The 22,218-nt window shown below is 33.0% G+C and overlaps 1 pseudogene; it reads left to right on the top strand.

The window, feature by feature from the left end:
• The first annotated feature begins 20,414 nt into the window (after nt 1-20,414).
• Nucleotides 20,415-21,678, top strand: LOC149562995 (molybdate transporter 2 pseudogene; annotated as a pseudogene).
• The last annotated feature ends 540 nt before the right edge of the window (nt 21,679-22,218 follow it).

Raw genomic sequence — 22,218 nt, forward strand, 5'->3', positions numbered from 1 at the left:
GAATTTTTTATTATGATTAATGATTTTCAGTACTCGTCAGTTGCTTGTTTAAGAACTAATGTATGGTATGTGGTCTTTTGTGATCTTTTAATTTTACTGAGATTAGGGTAGGTTATCTATATGTAATGTCGGGAAGTGGCTTGCAATGGAGATCGGGGCCCAAAGTGGCTGCCAGGGTAACCAATTGTAAGTTGTTTAATAAGTGAAAACACTACACTAAATGGGAATAAAATGAGCCCAATAAGAGTCTTTGTATGTTCTTTCCCATGCCTCGAGTGCTCGTACAGAATATAATGGGAGTAGAGAGAATGCTTGGTTGTGACCATGCATCATTAATATGCCTTGTCAGTATGAAAGGATACTAATGCCACATAGAGTCACTAGGGGGTCGGGGTCAAGTTAGATTGCTAGGGTAACTCAAGCGATGATTCATGCAATGACACTTTCCTGCTTACATAGTAGATTCCTTATGTTTCTGTGTTTGCCTCTGGGTCTAGATGTCAATTTATATTGGAAACTTTAAGTTAGATTACTTTTAGGGTTTCCTTGACTTAGATATTACTTTTGATTTTGGGATTGATATCATGTTTGGTACTTGAGAATATCCCCTCAACGTGGTGGGAGTGAGCTATTTAGGTTCAATGAGGTCATGTTGTAGTATTTTTTCTTATACCATTGAGATCTAATCATCAGATGTCACTGTTGGATGTGTTTGTGCAGATGTTCCTTTCTATTTGTTCTTGTATTTCTATGACGGATGGTTATACTTAGTGTATTGTATTTGATTTCATAGATCTTAAGAGATGATGTAATTTATTTCATGATGTATATTATTTTAGCCTTTCATACCCTGTGACCTGTACAGTGGATGATTGTGCATTCTGTTTATTGCCAAGTGGCATCATATATAATTGTATATTATTTGAATGGATTCATACTAGTATATTATTATTTGATGTGGATTTATTATATATTAGATTTATTATTAATTAAAATTAAATGTGATTCAACGTCATAGGACCCTTAAGAATTGTAATTTGTTTTATGGTATGTGTTTATGTGAATGTTAATTGCTTCTGCTATGTTATAACTATTGTTGTTAAGTTATTATCTTTAACTTTTTTTTAAAAATGTTTGACAAACTTAGTAAAACTTTAGGTTAACTTCTTTTGGGTCACATGGTGAGGCATTACATATCCAAACATATCATTGGAGAAGATTAGAAGTGCATAAGTATGAATTGAAGAAGGCTACAAGCAACAGAGACTTATCTATCACAATCAGGTGATAGTTGCAATACAAGGAATCTCATTCAACAAATCAAAGTTGTAGATCAGAGATCAGCCATTGCTTCATCCTAACAGGTGCATCAGTCAAATCCTTTTAACAGGGTAGACTTAACATTCTTTTGCTAAATCTCTTAATTGAGTGCATACTTCATTGTATGTTTATAAATCCTTTAACAAGGTGGACCTCATGGTCCTTATTGCTCCTAACAGGGTAGATCACTAGAAGTGGTCAATTGTAAGCCTTAACATGTTAACTTTATACTACAGTACTAAAGCCTATGGGTATCATCCCTACCCTAGTTTTACTTTCTAATTGGAAGGTTTATGTGTCATCATATCTTGCGTCAAAGTGTTATGAATGTTTTATTGCTTTCATTCTTTCATGCATGCAATTAGGACAAAAAATTATATAAAGGATTAATTGGTGAAGTAAGATAAAGTTTTATTGGTTCCTGATTCACCCCTCCCCTCTCAGTAACCTTGCCTACCTTATATTTCAATATACTCATCTTCAAATAAAGGATTAGTGAGAGATATATGTAGGTCCCTCATTCATGGCTAGATTCGCATGAGGTTCATAACTAGGTACATTATCAACCTTTAAAATTCCATGTTTATCCACATCAATACTATTTTATTTTGTGGTATTTCTTTTCAATATTTACGTTAACATTTGAACTCTAATTAATGTTGTGAGCAAAATTATTATCTCTCTTCTAAAAAATTTTAAGGGAAGAGAAGTCTCTTTTAGTATGCCCATTTGATTTACAATAGATGAGAATTTAATTTACCCAAAACTAAAAGTTCCCAAGTAAATACATCTTCATCAATTTTTAGAGAAATTCTTTCCAAAATGAATATTTGAAGGGCTAGGACAATTAAAATTATAGCATTCAAGTGGAAAATTTAATTCTAGACTCCTTTCTTTCAAAACAAACTCCAAAGGTGCTAAACTTTGTGGAATGATTGACCCAAATTTAAGTTGAAGCCCTCTAAGTTCTGCCCAGTTTGGGCCAAAGTGAACCTTAACCTATTCAAGATCCCCACTTGATAACCACTGGAAATCATGAAAGAGGGATTTCCCAACATTCCATAAATCCTTCTTTAAAACCATGTCTTACATAACATTCCATAAATCCTTCTTCAAAACCATGTCTTACATATTGTGATATTTTAAGAAAAAAATGAAATAGCCCTTTTGAAGCATATGACAAAAAATTACATTTTTGCCCCAAACCTTAGATCGTCAGTCATCAAAATAATTCTAGAAGGAAAAGAATCACTATCCATATAGACAATTAAAGTGGAAATATTCTTTAAACAATTTTTCACATTCCTAATTACCTTGACCATATTCTCATTAGGACAAAGAGATGGAATCTTCAAAGTAGGCAGATGGGACTTACCATTTCCTCCCTCTTTGGGGTCTTTAGTTTGGAACTTGCCTCTGTTGTTATTTCCATAAATTTTGGTTCCAAATAGTCCTCTTGGCACCATTTTACAGTTGAGAGTGATTCCATTAGAATTTGCAGATAGAGGGAAAGTGACAACAAAATCTTTAGCAAGAACAAATTTATAAGACAATTTAGATTTTTCTTTCTCCTCTAATTTTTGCACAATATTCCTCGTAATCTTACCAATAGTTTTATTAATAAAATTATCCTTGTTCAAATGTGGTGTAACACTACTACTACTCACAATACCAATAAATAAGAATCCAATAACAAGTACAAGGTACGCAATATTTTATTTTTTTTAACTCCCCTTAATACAAGTACAAGTACATAGATTGAACGATTCTCAATCTGAAAACCTCAAAAAACAAGTAAACATCATCCAAATATGATTCCATAAAGATTCTAAAACATATTGAGTTTAGTACAATAATGAAGTACAATCTCATCCTTAAATGCCTATGTCCCAAAATATGGACCCTACAAGCAAATGAATAATGATTCAAGAAGAACTTCAATAAGCATCTTTAGCTACTTGTAAACTCGAAGCACCTGGAAACACACAGGATGCAACACAAAACAAAAGAGGGCTCAATACACACTGAGTTGAAAAGCATAATCCACCTGCATGCATGTTAGACCAAACATATACATAACCATAATGCAGATATCTGTTTCACTACAACATAGTGTAGTTCCAAAATTAATATGCAAGAAGTAAACCTTTACTCATTATTACAAAATTAAACTCACACTAAGAATAACACGTAAATGAAACATATATATACTGAGGTGTCATCGTTATGGCACTAAGATACTGCATCCCTGTATGGTATGCTCATAGTCAACACATAACGGGTTTCTCTATTATACTTGTCAATGACAGAATAGAGATATGCCTTGTTCTTCATACTTAACCATATAGGTCTAAGTCATAGGTAAGGCCAATTATCTTTTATATGTGTAATTAACCCACCCAATTCATTTTATAGTTATCACAGAATTAATTAAGTGAATAAGATAAACCAAATTCAGCCACCCCGATATACGTTCATCACAGCTATTCTTAAAATACACATCAAACAGATTTTCTAAGAATGTTCATGCTACAAATATAATTCAGTATTCAACATGATACTACATCCTTTAATCTATTCGAACATATCTTAACATTGCCTATTTCCAAGGTAAATTTAGACTACTACAACAACAAAAACAAATATTATAATAATAGAACCCGTAAATACAATTAAATTAACATCTTAACTTAATGATATTTACTGATCTTAGTACTATACTATTCATCCCTGTTGTCATAACAATCTTTACTTATCCTTTGAAATAGCTAAATAGTCAAATCAAGTACAAAAGATACCTTTGTTTTGAAAATGAATTCCATCAACATATTTCATAATTGAAACTTAAAATGAAATCAACTTTCCATTTCAATAAAATCCGAAAAATAGCTCTGACTGTCATTAAAACAGAGTATAACCTTTAATATAATTAAATTTCTTTTTGTTTCAACATTATGATTGAATTGTAATACAACATTCTAATACCATTGACGGTTTTCTTACAAGTTCAGATCCCATCATTGTTTGAACAGATGACCAATAACAACATTGTCATTACATTTTTGGCTATACAATCAAAACAATATGACTTCTTTTCTAATCATAGTCAAATTTCTAAGTTTATAAAAACTGTTATTGCAGTATTCTATGCAACTATTTAACAATATGTCATTGCTCTGTTTTAACTGCACTAAGCTTTCGAAGATACAATTTGAAACCATATCATAATCGTTCTCTGACAGTAATCGAACACAATCAGAACACAAAATCCTTTGAAAACGTATATTAGAAATCGGCTAATACTATTGACAAATTTTCCGCCGTCTGTTCTCACTAATCAAAATACAACCTAAAGTTCTATATTGATATTATAACCAACTTTTTACAAAATGTGTTGAACATCTTTTACAGAATTCCAAATTCACAAAAAAAAAAACTTTTCTTCTTAAGAATTTTTTACTATTCAACTTAAACCTCACAAATAAGATCATTAACATAACTATAGTTATGTTGTTACAACGCAAATCAAATTTCATTTATAATACAAGACAATTGCTTGACAAAATGTCGATGCCACTAATTGCATAAGAAATTTAACTTAACTGTGGTTTTTTTTTAAACACTTAATAGTCTGTCTAATATCATGACCAACCTAAGTTTAAAACCATTGTTTTCTAATAAGCTATACTCTAGTTTGAACAATTTATTAGGATAAACAATTGTGCCCTAATTCAAATGCGAACTAATGACTATAAAAGCAAACCCGATTCCATTGATCGAAATGTTTAACCCTAGTCGTATATTACCATACATAGTGATCTCCACATTTCATTCAATATAATAAAAACCCAAAAGCAAACAACATAACCAAAAGATAGTTACATTCAAACTCTAATTAATTTCGATGATAAGTTAAAAACACAGAGTTCGGCTATATAAAATCGACAGCTGTGAGTTATATGATAACAAACAACAAAGCTCAAGCATATCCATGTTTCCCAAGCACACTTTCATAACCTCCCTCAAGTATGGGAACAAGAATTGCCCAGAAAACATCTCTGAACCTTGCCTACTTCCAGACTCGAGAGTGGATTACGCAAATATTCTTCAGAACATTATAAAATCATACTCCTAACATTCCTGTTTTAAAATTAAATACAATAATATGAGAGAAAGAAGGGATAGATAATGCCCCTACTTGAGAGATAGTAGAGGGTAATTGCTCAGCTCCAAGCACTTTAGCAACTCGTCGAGAAAGCCAAAGCCCAAAATAAATACCACACTTCCAAATTGCAAAGACCCAAATACTGGCTTGCAATGGTGGATACGATGATCAACAACATAAACCAAGAGAAGTTTATCAAAAGAATTGGCTGAGAGCAACACCACAATGCTTGGCCTTAAAAACTCAAGATCTTTTTCAACAAATTCTTCCATGAACCCAATTCTACAGCAATAGGGGTTACAAATGTTCTTCAATCAGAGCAATGCGGCCAAATTTCTGGCCCTTGCTCAACAGATAACCAAACTATCAACACGAAATGGCCGACTAAACTAATAGTGCCATAAAACCCCATTACTCTGCAGTCAATGATCTTTCCCTCAAAATAGAGCCGTGCATATGGTAGTTCCACTACCTCCGCCACATTTTTGTCATGTTTGAAAATAATGCAGAATTCTTTAATTCTTGAGCATGCGAAACCATTAGGTTTTAGGAATACAAATCCTTAATACGACTACCAATGCTTTTGCATATAAAATAACAGCAGGAAAGTGTTATAAAAGTCGTGGGTATCATACTCATTCTTAATACACATTAGTGTATATTAATATCGTCAGGGTGTCCAATTCTCGAATATGATAGAAATAACTTAAGCAAATATACTTAAGGTAAATAAACTCTCTCTTTTTTAATTGAAGTAAATAAACTTCTTTGTTTCAAAGATATGCAAATGCGAATTTAAAATAACAAATGAATATGTTAACTTCAACTATATATATTAGATCAATCCTTTTTAATCGTTCATCTCTCAAATATAACTAAAATCCAAAAGCACACAACATGTTTGTATTCAAACGTATTTGTATTGTCTTGTCAAACATTCATCATGCTAACTTTTATCCAATTTACGTACAGTCACATAATGCAACATACTTTGAAATTAAAACATAGTAAATCATATTGATTTTTTTTTTTTGATCTGCAGTTAGCAACATGTCAGTATTTACCTTAAACATCATAATCTTATTTAAAGCACATCAATAATATTATTGACAGAATTGTTTTGAAAAGCATACTCAGTAACAATGTAAAAATCAGAGAAATTAAGCATAGTAGTTCTGACTCCTATAATAAGTTCAACCACAAATACATGTCCCTCAGACATTACAAACCAAGTTCAACAGATAACAGAACGTAACATCAAAAAAAAAAAACTTATAATAATAAAGTCTTAATATGAAAATAATTGAAGTAGTGGTCAGGCATGCCATCCTCCCCCACTAGGTTACGACTTTCTCCTGGAAATCAGCAAACCTTCAGAATTCACTGAATACCCTTCAAAATGCCCTTCTAAGATGCTACCGCTGTCAAAAACAACCTTAACATCCTGAAACCAATGATCTGCAGAAAGATTTTGAAGAATCTTATCCCTAAGATCCACTGTTAAGATCAAAGAAGATAATTCATGTCACCTTCTGCTAAGTGCATCAGCAACCACGTTCTCCTTCCCTTGCACATACTTAATCTCAAAGTCATATTCACACAGTAACTCCATCCATCTTCATTGCCTAGTGTTGAGGTCTAGTTGTGTGAAAAGATACTGAAGGCTTCGATGGTCAGAATGTAACTCAAAATGTTGACCCAGAAGAAAATGCTGCCACTTAGTCAAAGCATGCATAATAGTAGCAAGTTCGAGATCATGAGTAGGGTAATTCACCTCATGACTCTTTAGTTTTCTAGATTCATAAGCAATAACACATCCATCCTACAACAACACTGCCCCTATGCCATCCAAAGATGCATCAGTGCAAACAACGAATTCCTTAGTAGAATCTGGAACTGCCAAGACTGGTGCACTGGTTAGACATTCCTTAAGTTTCTGAAATGCTACCTCGCACTCCTTTGTCCACAAAAATTTCTTCCCTTTTCTCTGAAGGGATGTGATAGGATACGCTATTTTGGAGAAGTTTGACACAAATCTACGGTAATAGCTTGCTAAACCCATGAAACTTTGAACCTCGGACACATTCATAGGTGTTGGCCAATCAACAATAGCCCAAATCTTGGATGAATCTATAGAAATTCCATCACCTGAAATAATATGTCCTAAGTAGCAAATCTCTGATCGAAAGAATTCATAATTCTTAGGATTGGCATATAGTCTATTCCTACGAAGACATTCCAAAACTTGCCCTAAATGCCACTCATGCTTCTCGACAGAGTTAGAATACACCAAAATGTCATCCAGAAATACCACTATGAACTTGTCAAGGTAAGTTCTAAACACATTATTCACTAGGCTCATGAAGACAAAAGGTGCATTTGTCAACCCAAAAGTTACTATTGTGAATTCGTAGTGTCCATACCTAGTCTGAAAAGTTGTCTTGTGAATATCAGCTTCTAGGATTCTAAGTTGATGATACCCGAATTTCATATCAATCTTCGAAAAGACTCGGGCACCCTTGACCTGGTCAAACAAGTCATCAATTCTAGAAAAAGGATACCTGCTCTTAACAGTAACCTTGTTCAACTGTCTATAGTCTATATAAAGTCTTAAAGAATAGTCTTTCTTCTTGACAAAAATTACGGAGCACCCCAAGGTGATACACTAGGACAAATCAAACCTTTCTCCAAAAGCTCCTCCAACTGAAATTTAAGTTCAACCAGCTCTTGAGCTATCATTCTGTAAGGAGTCTTGGAAATTGGTTCTGTTCCTGGCACTAAATCGATCCGAAAATCAATTTCTCTTCTCGAAGGTATTCTTGGAATCTCTTCAACAAATACATCCAAAAAACTCTGCAAGATTGGATGATCGTGAGAAGAACCCTTATTCATGGAATCATTTAAGTCATTTACCGATATGGCAAACAAACTACAGCCTTTTCGAGTACACTTTTCCAGTTGCTTGGCAGAAATTGTCCGCAAAGAGATGGGTCTCTTGATTCCCACAATAACTCTAGCTAATCCAAGATCATCAACACAACTGATTGATTTATCCTTGCAATCCAAAATGGCTTGATGTTGTTCTAACCAATCCATACCCAAAACTATGTCATACAATCCTAAAGGTATAACCCTAAGGTTCACTGAAGTAGTGAAAGTTTTCATATGAATTTTACAGTCAGGAGCAACAATATCAACGTTCACCTTGGATCCTGATGCTAACTCCACTTGCCATCTGTCCCTTGCCCTAACCACAGGAATAACACTATTTGCAACTAAAGCAGAAGAAATAAATGAGTCTGTAGCTCCAGAGTTAAATAAAATAGATACTTTCATACCTTGAGTATTACCCTAAGCTTCAATAACCGTGTTCTGGTATTTGACCTACTTCTGATCCAGGGTTGCAAATATATGGTGGTTCCTGGTAGAATCACCAACTGTCACTTCAGACCTAGCTGGATTAGGTCCTACCTTCGGCTTGTCCCAGTTAGGGCACTGAGACTGGTAATGACCCAACTGTCCACAATGAAAACACTCAACAGATTTCTTGAATCCTATGTTCTGACCAGAAGGATTAGGAAATGGATTATTACTCTGCACACTCTGAGGTGGTTGAGATGGTTTAGGCTGTTTTGAACCCTTGGAATTCTTATCGAACTTTCTCTTCTTGAATTTCCCACCTGAAAATCCTGATTTTGAACTACCTTGTGGAGGCTTTTGATTCCTACTGACATCCAGAGTAGGTGGATTCATGTTGGTTTTGTATGAAGCCCCATGATATCTAGACTTCATCTCAATCAGCTTTGCTTGCTCTGAAACTTCTTGCATAGTCAAAGGTCGAAAAGTACTCACTTCCTCCCCAAACTTGGGCAAAAGTCCTCTGATGAAGTGTTGAATCATGGCCTTATCATTTTCAGCCCACCCAGAAAACTTCTTAAGCTCGTAGAACCTACGTTTATAAGCTTCCACTGTAGAGCCAGACTGCACAATCTGAAAGAACTCTTATGCACGGGCCTGACGCCAATATTTAGACATAAACCTCTCCTTGAATCGCTCTACAAAGAGCTCCCAAGTAACTAGAGAGATATCAATACCCAGCTTTTCAAACTCCTACTCCCACCACAAGGACCCAAATCCTCTCAAATGCATAATTGTCCATCTTACCTTCACGTTACTCAAGTAACGATGTAAGACAAAGCATCGCTCAATGTTCAGCAGCCAAGCTTCTGCCACTGTACCCTGTTCTGTACCATAGAATAATGGTCCTTTCATCTTGGAAAGATCCTTGAGCTAAGCTCTTTCTCATGCCCAAACTACGAGGGAAAAACACACAAATATATATATATATATATATATATATATATATATATATATATATATATATATATATATATATATATATATATATATATATATATATATTTTTTTTTTTTTTTAAATTAAAAAATTTATTAATTTGCTCTAGGTTTTGGAAATGATTGATTACAGTTTAAGAGAAGTTTCTCTACGACATCCTTGTTTTAAAACTTTTGTGGAGGAATACATCGTCAGGATTCTGAAGTACATTGTTATTAGATTGATATAAATGTTTACTGATTCGTTATTACATTGCTTAAACAATCATGCAAAAATTATTTTAATAACAATCTGAAGAAGATTGGGTTTAGATTATTCGAATAACTTAAGCTATTAGGACACTGATTAAACAAATTTTCAAAGATACTATTAATACCAACATTTCTTAAATCTCCAACTTAGCTTAATTTTCAACAAAAATTTAATCGAATATAAAATAAATCTAAACTAAATTTAATAATAATTTCATATTAAACTAATTTATCTTAAACTAACTAACTAAATCTATAGTTGATCTAATCATTCATAAATGAACGTCTAATCTTTTAAATAGAACTTAACTTTACAAATTAAATAAAATTTAAAAACTATCAATTAAAACATGAAATTAAACTAGCATTATTAAAGCAATATATATAAAATTTAAACAACATAACTTTAATAAATTACAATTTTAAACTTAATTTAAATTAAATATTAAAACCACTTACTAAAACAAAACTTAATAATAATAAAACTAATAAACAAACTAACTAACAAAATCTAATTAAACTAAAACCCAATTAATTAACTAATCCTAAACTTAAAAGTAACATTAACTAACAATATATTTTTTTAAAAAACATAAATTAAACCTAACTAACTACCAACTACTTACCCTAAGACACCTACTCTACCCCTTAACACCCACTTGGCCACTAGTCAGGTCGATTTGACCTCTCCCTACACCTCTTCCTAGGCCCCACGCAAATCCAAGCCTTCACATAAAAAAAGGTACGCAGGAGCATGGAGGAGATGAAGTTTAAAAAGAAGATTTCATTGCAAACTTTACTGCAAACTCCTAAACTTAAACCAAGGACCTAAATAAAATCATGACACTGACATGGTAGTACTCTCCCTCCAACCCACGCAACCCAAGAGGAAGGAAAGTGCGTCCCAATTTGTGGCACGTGAGCAGAAACCAAGAAGAAGGAGCTTAAAAGGTAAAGACAACTATCAAACTCACTTTCACATAAATATGGAACCTTCCCAAACTGGCCGCTAGAAATGGAGGAGGATGGGGATGGGACAAGGTGGCAGGATGATGTCACCCTCCCATTAAACCACTTTGACTTAAGACAAGCAAAATACCTTTTTTTTTAAAACAAGTTTAAACTGACGTCCAAGGCCAAGGAGTAAGCAATTAATTCATAAAGTTTATAGGCAAGAGTATAAGATATGAAGGTAGTCTTCTAGGATAAGCATTAAATTACTTATAACTAAATTAGATATTATTCACATTAGTAATATATATATAAATATATTTTTATATAGAAAACAAAAGGAATATTCTCTATCTCAATAAGAGAATAAATTATTTCTCCATACAATTTCCAGCATCCTGTAGGTGGGTGTTTTGGAAATTTTCTCTTAGGGATGGTATGTAAAGTTATTTTACTCTTCATTAAGTTGGATCAAAAAAATTGAAAAGCTAACATATTGCTAATGTTATCCCAAGTATTAATTCTTAAAGTTTCTTATGGCTTACAAAATTAATAGTGCATCTTTTAAATCTATTAGATGATTAAGGTAGGATTCAATACAATTTCTATCACATCTAAAATAGATTGATTCAAGGACTAAATTCGTCATTAATTTCCTTATTTTGGCAAATCTATAATGACTTGATACAACCATAACCTATCAAGAGTTTGAATTATTCATTTCATTCAATAATGCAATACTTTATCATTTGGATCTAACAATCATAAAAAGTGAATCTGCATGCATGATCATAGTTTTCGTTTTCAACATATATGAAAGCTTGGAAATTTTGTCAAATTTAACATCATCAATTCCTTCCTATTTGGTTTCCTACTCCAATAGTCTAAGTTACTCATGATAAGATATTACAATGATAGTGTGAGTTACTCATTGGACTAAGTATAGTTTAGGATGATAATTCATATAACAATCAACATAAAACTTAATGCAGCCGATAAGCAATCCATGGCAAGGTTAAAGATAACTAACTGATTTATGCTTTAAGAATTTAAGGAGATACAAAATCTCTTAGTCCAATTGATTCGTTCATAAGGAAATTTAACAAAGAAGAGATAATTTGAGTTCTCAAGGTAGGAATCCTGATTCATCTAATACTTATACATCAACTTGGAAATTTCATTCTATCAAATTGTTCTTCCTTAACAATTTAAAAACTTGAAATATCACAATTCATGACATTATCCGTTATTCTTATTTTTTTAATGTGCAACCATATTAAATTTAATACACAATTAAATCACATGATAACCAAATATGCTCAACACCAATTTTATTGGCAAACCTGATTCAAGGGCTCAGCCGGGAAAGAATCAGGAAGAAAACCCGGCTTCGTTGCCATTTACAATAAGGTTTAAAATATAATTTACAATAGGATCTCAATCCCAAATTTCAACAATTAAATCAATTTTTTTCCTCATGATCAAAATCAAGGAATTTGTAAAGTTTTTCTGAATCTCATTTCAAGAACCATGGAGGAAACCAATATCTGATCGGGTGACAACCAAGCAGAACCAAAAGAAAATCAAACATGCATAATCATACATGGTTTACACAATAGGATTCACAATGAATCAATACTAGGGAGAGGTGGATTCTTCCAACAGGAGAAGTCAAGCACAACACCAATTTAGATGCCCAATCGGGGCTAATAACCAAGAACTCCCGTTCTTTCATTTAAACATGCCATACTCATACCAGGTTTGTGATGATGGGTAGGGGCCCATAACACCCTACCCTTTATCCCTCTTCTCATCCTGAGAAGAGACTCTACACTGGTTGGAGTCCAAGTAAACAGACCTCTCCCTAAATTGGTCACTTCTGCCCTCTCCAAGGGTGAGTAATACCAAAACACCCATGCAAGGAAAAACTCTAAATTGCAAACATAAACATGAAAGGAAAACAACCAAAATAACATAGTTTTCAAATTTTCCCAACATACCCACAACCATACAACAGTGAAACAACAACAAGGTAACATGAACATGAAACAAAACATAAAAACTGAATAAGGGAGATGAGAATTTCCTACCTTCACAAAGAGGTAATGGCAATGAACAAGTTTGAGTAGAGTATCCCTTTTCCTTCCTTCAACCTTCAAGAATTCCTCTCTAAATGTAGAGATTGGGTAACAACCTCCACAAGTCCAAGAAGGGCCTCTAAAATAAGCCTCCAACTCAACCACCAAAAAGGAGCAATAACTATTTCCACCCACTAGCAATTCTAGAAACTCCTAACTCAACCTACACCATGGTTAAACCCTAAGTGGAGATGAGGTGAGGTAACTCAAGATAACCATGATCAATTTTCGCACAAAGGCAAAAAGGGACTTTTTGAGTGACCTCAAAAGTCAAAAAAAGGGGCTTAGGGGTTGGAAAAGACCCCTAACCCATACCCATACCCTTTGGTTAGAATAATAACATGTTTTAAAGCCTTAGGAATAGGTTTAGAGCCACAAAAAGGCTAGGAAATAATTAGGACCCACTAACAACTCTAACTTTGCAGATTAAACACAATCTAATTTAAGGGATGACTCACCTTGATTAAGGACCTAATAGAAAACTGACACTAACTTAAACCAACTTGGTCCAAAGGTTAAACAATTAACCCTGAACAACCATTGAAACACATAACCATTTTACCAGTGTCAAGCGACACTGAAAGAACATAATTATGAACATAAACATTCACTGAACAAAGAAGATACATACATATATCTCACAATAAAAATACGTGAATTACGAACAACAAGGTTTCCAAAATTAGCACATAGAGATCAGTTATGTTCCTCAGTGGGGTTTCTCGGCTAAATATCTGCACACTCATTGCACACATCAGTAGTCCCGTAAAATCACATGTACATAAATGTATACGTATCAGAAATTTACTTAAATTAAAACATACATCAATAAAGGTTTCTTCATCCTACATAATTCTTAACCATTTAAAATATCTTAAATCAAAGTCTCAATCCTACATTTACTAATTTCATCAACATACATATACATGAAACATTAAATGACAATCATCAAATATCTCTAAAAGTAATATCACACAACATGAAATAATAAAATATGTTTTAAGCATCAGATAATGTCTCGACATCTCGAGTCATGAATATCAAAATAATAGTAATATATCACTATGCTACGATGGGTCGGGGCAAGGCCTCACACTCTTGCCACTAGATCTTCCTCGACAGGAAGGTTAATACCTTGCACAAGAGGTCTCTTATCATTCACTTCCCCACCAGGAATCTGGTTATTAGCCTCAATATTATCGAGACGTTCCAATATCCTCTGAAGTACCATAGCTTGATCTACCTGATTATTTTGGTTGTTTCCAACCCCAATATTCTGATCAAATTGATCATTCCCAGCAAAATTCTGGTGCCTAGGACCTCTACCACGGCCCTTGCCCCTGCCTTGGCCTCTACCAGCAAGGTTATCCTCAGGAATACCGCGTCCTCAAGTTCCTCTAATGATGGGAGGCATGATAGCAACCTACAAACAAAAATTATTAATACGCAACAATGACGGGTTGAACCCTAAAACCCAAGAGTCCTGGTTATTCTAACTATCCTTTGATACCAAATGTAACACTACTACTACTCACAATACCAATAAATAAGAATCCAATAACAAGTACAAGGTATGCAATTTTTTTTTATTTAACTCCCCTTAATACAAGTACACAGATTGAACCATTCTCAATCTGAAAACCTCAAAAAACAAGTAAACATCATCCAAATATGATTCCATAAAGATTCTAAAACATATTGAGTTCAGTACAATAATGAAGTACAATCTCATCCTTAAATGCCTATGTCCCAAAATATGGACCCTACAAGCAAATGAATAATGATTCAGGAAGAACTTCAATAAGCATCTTTAGCTACTTGTAAACTCGAAGCACCTGGAAACACACAGAATGCAACACAAAACAAAAGAGGGCTCAGTATAGACTGAGTTGAAAAGCGTAATCCACCTGCATGCATGTTAGACCAAACATATACATAACCATAATGCAGATATCTGTTTCACTACAACATAGTGCACTTCCAAAATTAATATGTAAGAAGTAAACCTTTACTCATTATTGCAAAATTAAACTCGCACTAAGAATAACACGTAAATGAAACATATATATACTGAGGTGTCATCGTTATGGCACTAAGATACTGCATCCCTGTATGGTATGCTCATAGTCAACACATAACGAGTTTCTCTATTATACTTGTCAATGATAGAATAGAGATATGCCTTGTTCTCCATACTTAACCATATAGGTCTAAGTCATAGGTAAGGCCAATTATCTTTTATATGTGTAATTAACCCACCCAATTCATTTTATAGTTGTCACTAAATTAATTAATTGAATTAGATAAACCAAATTCAGCCACCCCGATATACGTTCATCACAGCTATTCTTAAAATACACATCAAATAGATTTTCTAAGAATGTTCATGCTACAAATATAATTCAGTATTCAACATGATACTACATCCTTTAATCTATTCGAACATATCTTAACATTGCCTATTTCTAAGGTAAATTTAGACTACTACAACAACAGAAACAAATATTATAATAATAGAACCTGTAAATACAATTAAATTAACATCTTAACTTAATGATATTTACTGATCTTAGTACTATACTATTCATCCCTATTGTCATAACAATCTTTACTTATCCTTTGAAATAGCTAAATAGTTGTTGAGATAATGGGTGTTGCACACATTGCATAATATTGTTATTTTATTATTTTATTTTATTATGTAATGTTGTACCTAGATGGACGCGCAACATGTAAAGATTCCCATGGAATATTTTTTGATGAGTTGTATTGTAACATTGTGATAATATTTCATGTAATTATTTAATATTGGGGAAAAAAGAATTAAATGCCTAATATTAAATGTGGGGTCAGTGGGTTAGGTAGCACATGGTTTATGTAATACCACTTGGTGGTTTTGTGGGACTTGCTACTATATAAGCAACCACAAGGGTAGTTGTTGTGTGAGAGAGAGAGAGAGAGTGACAAGGAGAAGACAAAAGGCAAGAGTCGAGCGGGACAAGGCTTGACAGGTTAGCCAAAGGAGCATTTGTGAAGGTTGAAAGCATGGTATGGGATGTGTGGATTCATGCTTGTTCACATAGTTTGCTCGGTTGTGGCTATGGCCATGAAGGCTTCTATGGTTGTATGGCAATGGTATTTTTGCTGAATAATACATGGTGATGGATGCTTTTGGAGGCTGGGTTTTTCCCTCAATGAGGGTTTCCTAGGGTATATCTTGTGTCACAATTTTGTGGGTATGTTGTCTATTCTCTTGCATGTGGATTTTAATTCCGTGTTTATTTAAGATTTATTATGGGTTATGTGGAAACAGTTTTGGCTTGGTCATGGGTTCAAATCTCCCCGGTGCCTTCTCGACCCGCGTAAGCACCTGGTATGCACGTCGAGGGGGAGATTGTTGGGTGATGCGACGTGCTCCCCTACCCACAGGTGGTTAATTATGTGGTGTTCCATGTTCACTAACAGTCATGGCTTTTGGTGCAACGGAAAATGGGCCCTACAATAGTCAGATCAAGTACAAAAAATACCTTTGTTTTGAAAATGAATTCCATCAACATATTTCATAATTGAAACTTAAAATGAAGTCAACTTTCCATTTCAATAAAATCCGAAAAATAGCTCTGACTCTCATTAAAACAGAGTATAACCTTTAATATAATTAAATTCCTTTTTGTTTCAACATTATGATTGAATTGTAATACAACATTCTAATACCATTGACGGTTTTCTTACAAGTTCAAATCCCATCATTGTTTGAACAGATGACCAATAACAACATTGTCATTACGTTTTTGGCTATAAAATCAAAACAATATGACTTCTTTTCTAGTCATAGTCAAATTTCTAAGTTTATAAAAACTATTATTGCAGTATTCTACGCAACTGTTTAACAATATGTCATTACTCTGTTCTAACTGCACTAAGCTTTCGAAGATACAATTTGAAACCATATCATAATCGTTCTCTGACAGTAATTGAACACAATCAGAACACAAAATCCTTTAAAAATGTATATCAGAAATCGGCTAATACTATTGACAAATTTTTCGCCGTTTGTTCTCACTAATCAAAATACAATCTAAAGTTCTATATCGATATTATAACCAACTATTTACAAAATGCGTTGAGCATCTTTTACAGAATTCCAAATTCACAAAAAAAAACCTTTCTTCTTAAGAATTTTCGACTATTCAATTTAAACCTCACAAATAAGATCATTAACATAACTATAGTTATGCTGTTACAACGCAAATCAAATTTCAGTTACAATACAAGACAATTGCTTGACAAAATGTGGATGCCACTAATTGCATAAGAAATTTAACTTAACTGTGGTTTTTTTTTTTTAAACACTTAATAGTTTGTCTAATATCATGACCAACCTAAGTTTAAAACCATTGTTTTCTAATAAGCTATACTCTGGTTTGAACAAGTTATTAGGATAAACAACTGTGCCCTAATTCAAATGCGAACCGATGACTATAAAAGCAAACTCGATTCCATTGATTGAAATATTTAACCCTGGTCGTATAACACCATACACAGTGATCTCCACATTTCATTCAATATAATAAAAACCCAAAAGCAAATGACATAACCAAAAGATAGTTACATTCAAACTCTAATTAATTTCGATGATAAGTTAAAAACACAGAGTTCGGCTATATAAAATCGACAGCTGTGAGCTATATGATAACAAACAACAAAGCTCAAGCATATCCATGTTTCCCAAGCACACTTTCATAACCTCCCTCGAGTATGGGAACAAACATTGCCCAGAAAACATCTATGAACCTTGCCTACTTCCAGGCTCGAGAGTGGATTACGCAAATATCCTTCAGAACATTATAAAATCATACTCCTAACATTCCTGTTTTAAAATTAAATACAGTAATATGAGAGAAAGAAGGGATAGAGAATGCCCCTACTTGAGAGATAGTAGAGGGTAATTGCTCAGCTCCAAGAACTTCAGCAACTCACCGAGAAAGCCAAAGCCCAAAATAAATACCACACTTCCAAAATGCAGAGACCCAAATATTGGCTTGCAACGGTGGATACGATGATCAACAACATAAACCAAGAGAAGTTTATCAAAAGAACTGGCTGAGAGCAACACCACAATGCTCGGCCTTAAAAACTCAAGATCTTTTTCAACAAATTCTTCCATGAACCCGATTCCACAGCAACAGGGGTTACAAATGTTCTTCAATCAGAGCAGTGTGGCCAAATTTATGGCCCTTTCTCAACAGATAACCAAACTATCAACGCGAAATGGCCGACTAAACTAACAGTGCCATAAAACCCCATTACTTTGCATTCAATGATCTTTCCCTCAAAACAGAGCCGTGCATACGACAGTTCCACTACCTCCGCCACATTTTTGTCATGTTTGAAAACAATGCAGAATTCTTTAATTCTTGAGCATGCAAAACCATTAGGTTTTAGGAATACAAATCCTTAATACGACTACCAATGCTTTTGCATATAAAATAACAGCAGGAAAGTGTTATAAAAGTCATGGGTATCATACTCATTCTTAATACACATTAGTGTATATTAATATCGTCAGGGTGTTCAATTCTCGAATATGATAGAAATAACTTAAGCAAATATACTTAAAGTAAATAAACTCTCTCTTTTTTAATTGAAGTAAATAAACTTCTTTGTTTCAAAGATATGCAAATGCGAATTTAAAATAACAAATGAATATGTTAACTTCAACTATATATATTAGATCAATCCTTTTTAATCGTTCATCTCTCAAATATAACTAAAATCCAAAAGCACACAACATGTTTGTATTCAAACGTATTTGTATTGTCTTGTCAAACATTCATCATGCTAACTTTTATCCAATTTACATACAGTCACATAATGCAACATACTTTGAAATTAAAACATAGTAAATCATATTGATTTTTTTTTTTTGATCTGCAGTTAGCAACATGTCAGTATTTACCTTAAACATCATAATCTTATTTAAAGCACATCAATAATATTATTGACAGAATTGTTTTGAAAAGCATACTCAGTAACAATGTAAAAATCAGAGAAATTAAGCATAGTAGTTCTGACTCCTATAATAAGTTCAACCACAAATACATGTCCCTCAGACATTACAAACCAAGTTCAACAGATAACAGAATGTAACATCAAAAAACAAATACTTATAATAATAAAGTCTTAATATGAAAATAACCGAAGTAGTGGTCAAGCATGACATGTGGTACATTATTGATTGAATCCATGAACACTTAAGTACAAAAAATGCACTAATTTGGCTCAAATAATTAAACCCTAGTGGCACAAAACCCAGATAGAATGGCACACAAATGTGAAGGGTAATAAAGAAGGATAAAACCACACCACAAAATACATAAAAAAAAAACAAGGAAAAAAACATGAAAGTATGCAAATGGGACACTAGTAATATGGAAGGTACCACATGATGACAATAGTTGGGTATGAACTCCATGATCAATAAGGTGGCCTTTTACCTTCTACAGAGCATACCAAGTTACAAAGCATGTTTCCTCCTTTTTAGGCACTAAGAGTTGTATATGTATTATTTTATTATTATTATAGATATTATGGTACAATATAAATTATTTTTGTGTATTAAACAAAAAAAATTGAATCAATTGTGTCAACTGTATTATCAATTTATATAATAGAACAAATGTTATAAATGACAAGTGCAATATATTGATTTGTATTTGTTTGATAGATAAGTTATGACATATCTATTTAGAAATAGTTTGAGATAATAGATTCTTACACGACACTTTTTTGTATTCACATAGTGAGGAATATCCACATTTTTGATATTATAATGGACAAATTGAACCAATGTGTTAAAAGACAATGAGAGGTCTATCAATTATAAAATTAATGAGTCAATTAACCATATAGTTTGTAAGAATCTACTAATTTTAGACTATGGTGTGGCAAGCAATGGCTTATTTAACCGATAGGCTATATGTGGGATCTTTGCTCCTTAAAAAATTAGTTTCCTATTGGAAAATTGCCAAGCCTTTTGTCAATTATTTTTCTTTTCTGACTATTAAAAAATTACCAAAGAAAACTATAATGAAAAATAAAAATTTATATTGTTTTTCCCATATTTATCCTATAATCTACCTTTAATTTTTCCTCTTCCAAACCTAAATTAATTAATAAAATCTTCAAAAATGGTCTATCTATTGTAAATAATGCATAGAATTAAAGTGATCAATGGAGGACTTGGGGACCTTCTTTCTGATTGTAATTGTCCTTGCATTGTTGAATGGGATAGATTTAGGCACCACTCACTTGTTCACAAGGATGTACAATATCATAAAAGTATTTTATTTTTGTATTCTCATGCTATTACAACCCACAAAATCTATTGTTGTAGTGTAAATTAGTAAAGTAAAGCATCGAAGCATTCTAGAGATGAAGACAATAGGAATTTGTACTACAAGAGTATTATTTGGGCTTTGAATACAAGAACGATGATATTAGTTTATTGGCTTATTTCCCCTATAGTTCTATTTCCATAGGGGTGCACATCTCACAAGGCTTGGATTTTGAATTCACAATTGTGAAATACAAAAGAAAAGAGGACGATTTTGCAAAGGCAAATATGGGGGTGCAAGGTCATGGATGGGCTTCGATGGACTTTTATTGGCTCTCATTTGTCTTGTCTTCATAATTATTTCAAATGGATCTAGTGATACTGGTGATAATGAATCAAGTCAAAGAATGTGGAAATTTCATAGATTTCAATCCCCATTGATGAATCTAAGAATGCCCAAATAAGGAAATCGATCTAGAACTTCAAGGTTTTGCATGTAATTTCATCTACACTTATAGTTTTTGTTCTTAGTATTTTGATTGCCACTACTAGAAAGTTTGAGGTTCTTATGTAGTTGAAATTGGGTCTATCCAAGCCTCTTTAATAAATATCTCAATGCATGAGTGGAAAACAAGCTTTGTCCTCAACTTTGTGATTTTTCTATGCAAATTATCCACAAATTTATTTACCATGAAGGATGCTATTATAATTTGGGTGCCTATGAGTGTTAGAATAATGTATTTGGTAGGTTGTTAGTTCGGGAGCATGCGTGTATGTCATGGAGTAGGTGGCCTTACAGAATAATACAAATTTAGGGCTATAAGTGGGACATATGTGGCATTTAGGGTCAACAAAATTGATATTGAGTCTTCTCATAGAAAATTCCTTGGTTAAAGTGTTGAAAAAAATTACCATAAGTTTGTTGGGTGTGTTGCTACTCTTTTCAGGCATTCAGATCGCCATGTCTTACAGAGACATGATTTCTAAGAAGGATTCATTTTCATAGCAATTTCACTCACTTGTTCATGTGTTCACCTATGGTTTGATTTTGGAATTGTTATACATGTAATTCTCAAATTGAGAGAGATGGGATTTTCACACTACATAACCATTTTCTAGTCATTGCTCAATAGAAAAAAATTGTTGTACAACACTACCTGAATATATGATAGAAAACATCAATTAGTAATCATTGTTGTTTAGATGTGTAATTGGAAGATTGTTAGAAGATAACCAATTGATCAATCAATAATTAAGATGATAAGAGTTCAAATAGAAGCATGCTATGCATGGCCTTCTATGTCATGTTCAACTTCCTTCAACTAGCTTTTCAATTACTTAAAAAATAAACTTTAGTTTAGTTAAGCATTATTTGTACTCCATTAGCTAATGTGTGATGTAAAGTATGGTTGTGTTGATAGTTATTCACTACTACTGGTTGTTAAGTATGTAAATATGTTATTTACATATATTGAGACTATTTTTCCATTCATCAACAACCTTCACTGGAAGTACATAGCTCCTATGTTGAAATATTACTTAACTATGCATGAATGTTTTGGGATATGATTGTGTGTGATGGTAAAAATATTTTACACAATAATATCTACAAACATTCATGTACAATTGATAGATTGTAGAAATTTATTGTCATTAATATTATATTTATTTTAACTAAGGAATATAATTAGATTTAGTAAT

This window comes from Cupressus sempervirens, chromosome 4 (genome assembly GCF_028749045.1).
Source record: "Cupressus sempervirens isolate cs-2001-9-10 chromosome 4, ASM2874904v1, whole genome shotgun sequence".
NCBI lineage: Eukaryota > Viridiplantae > Streptophyta > Pinopsida > Cupressales > Cupressaceae > Cupressus > Cupressus sempervirens.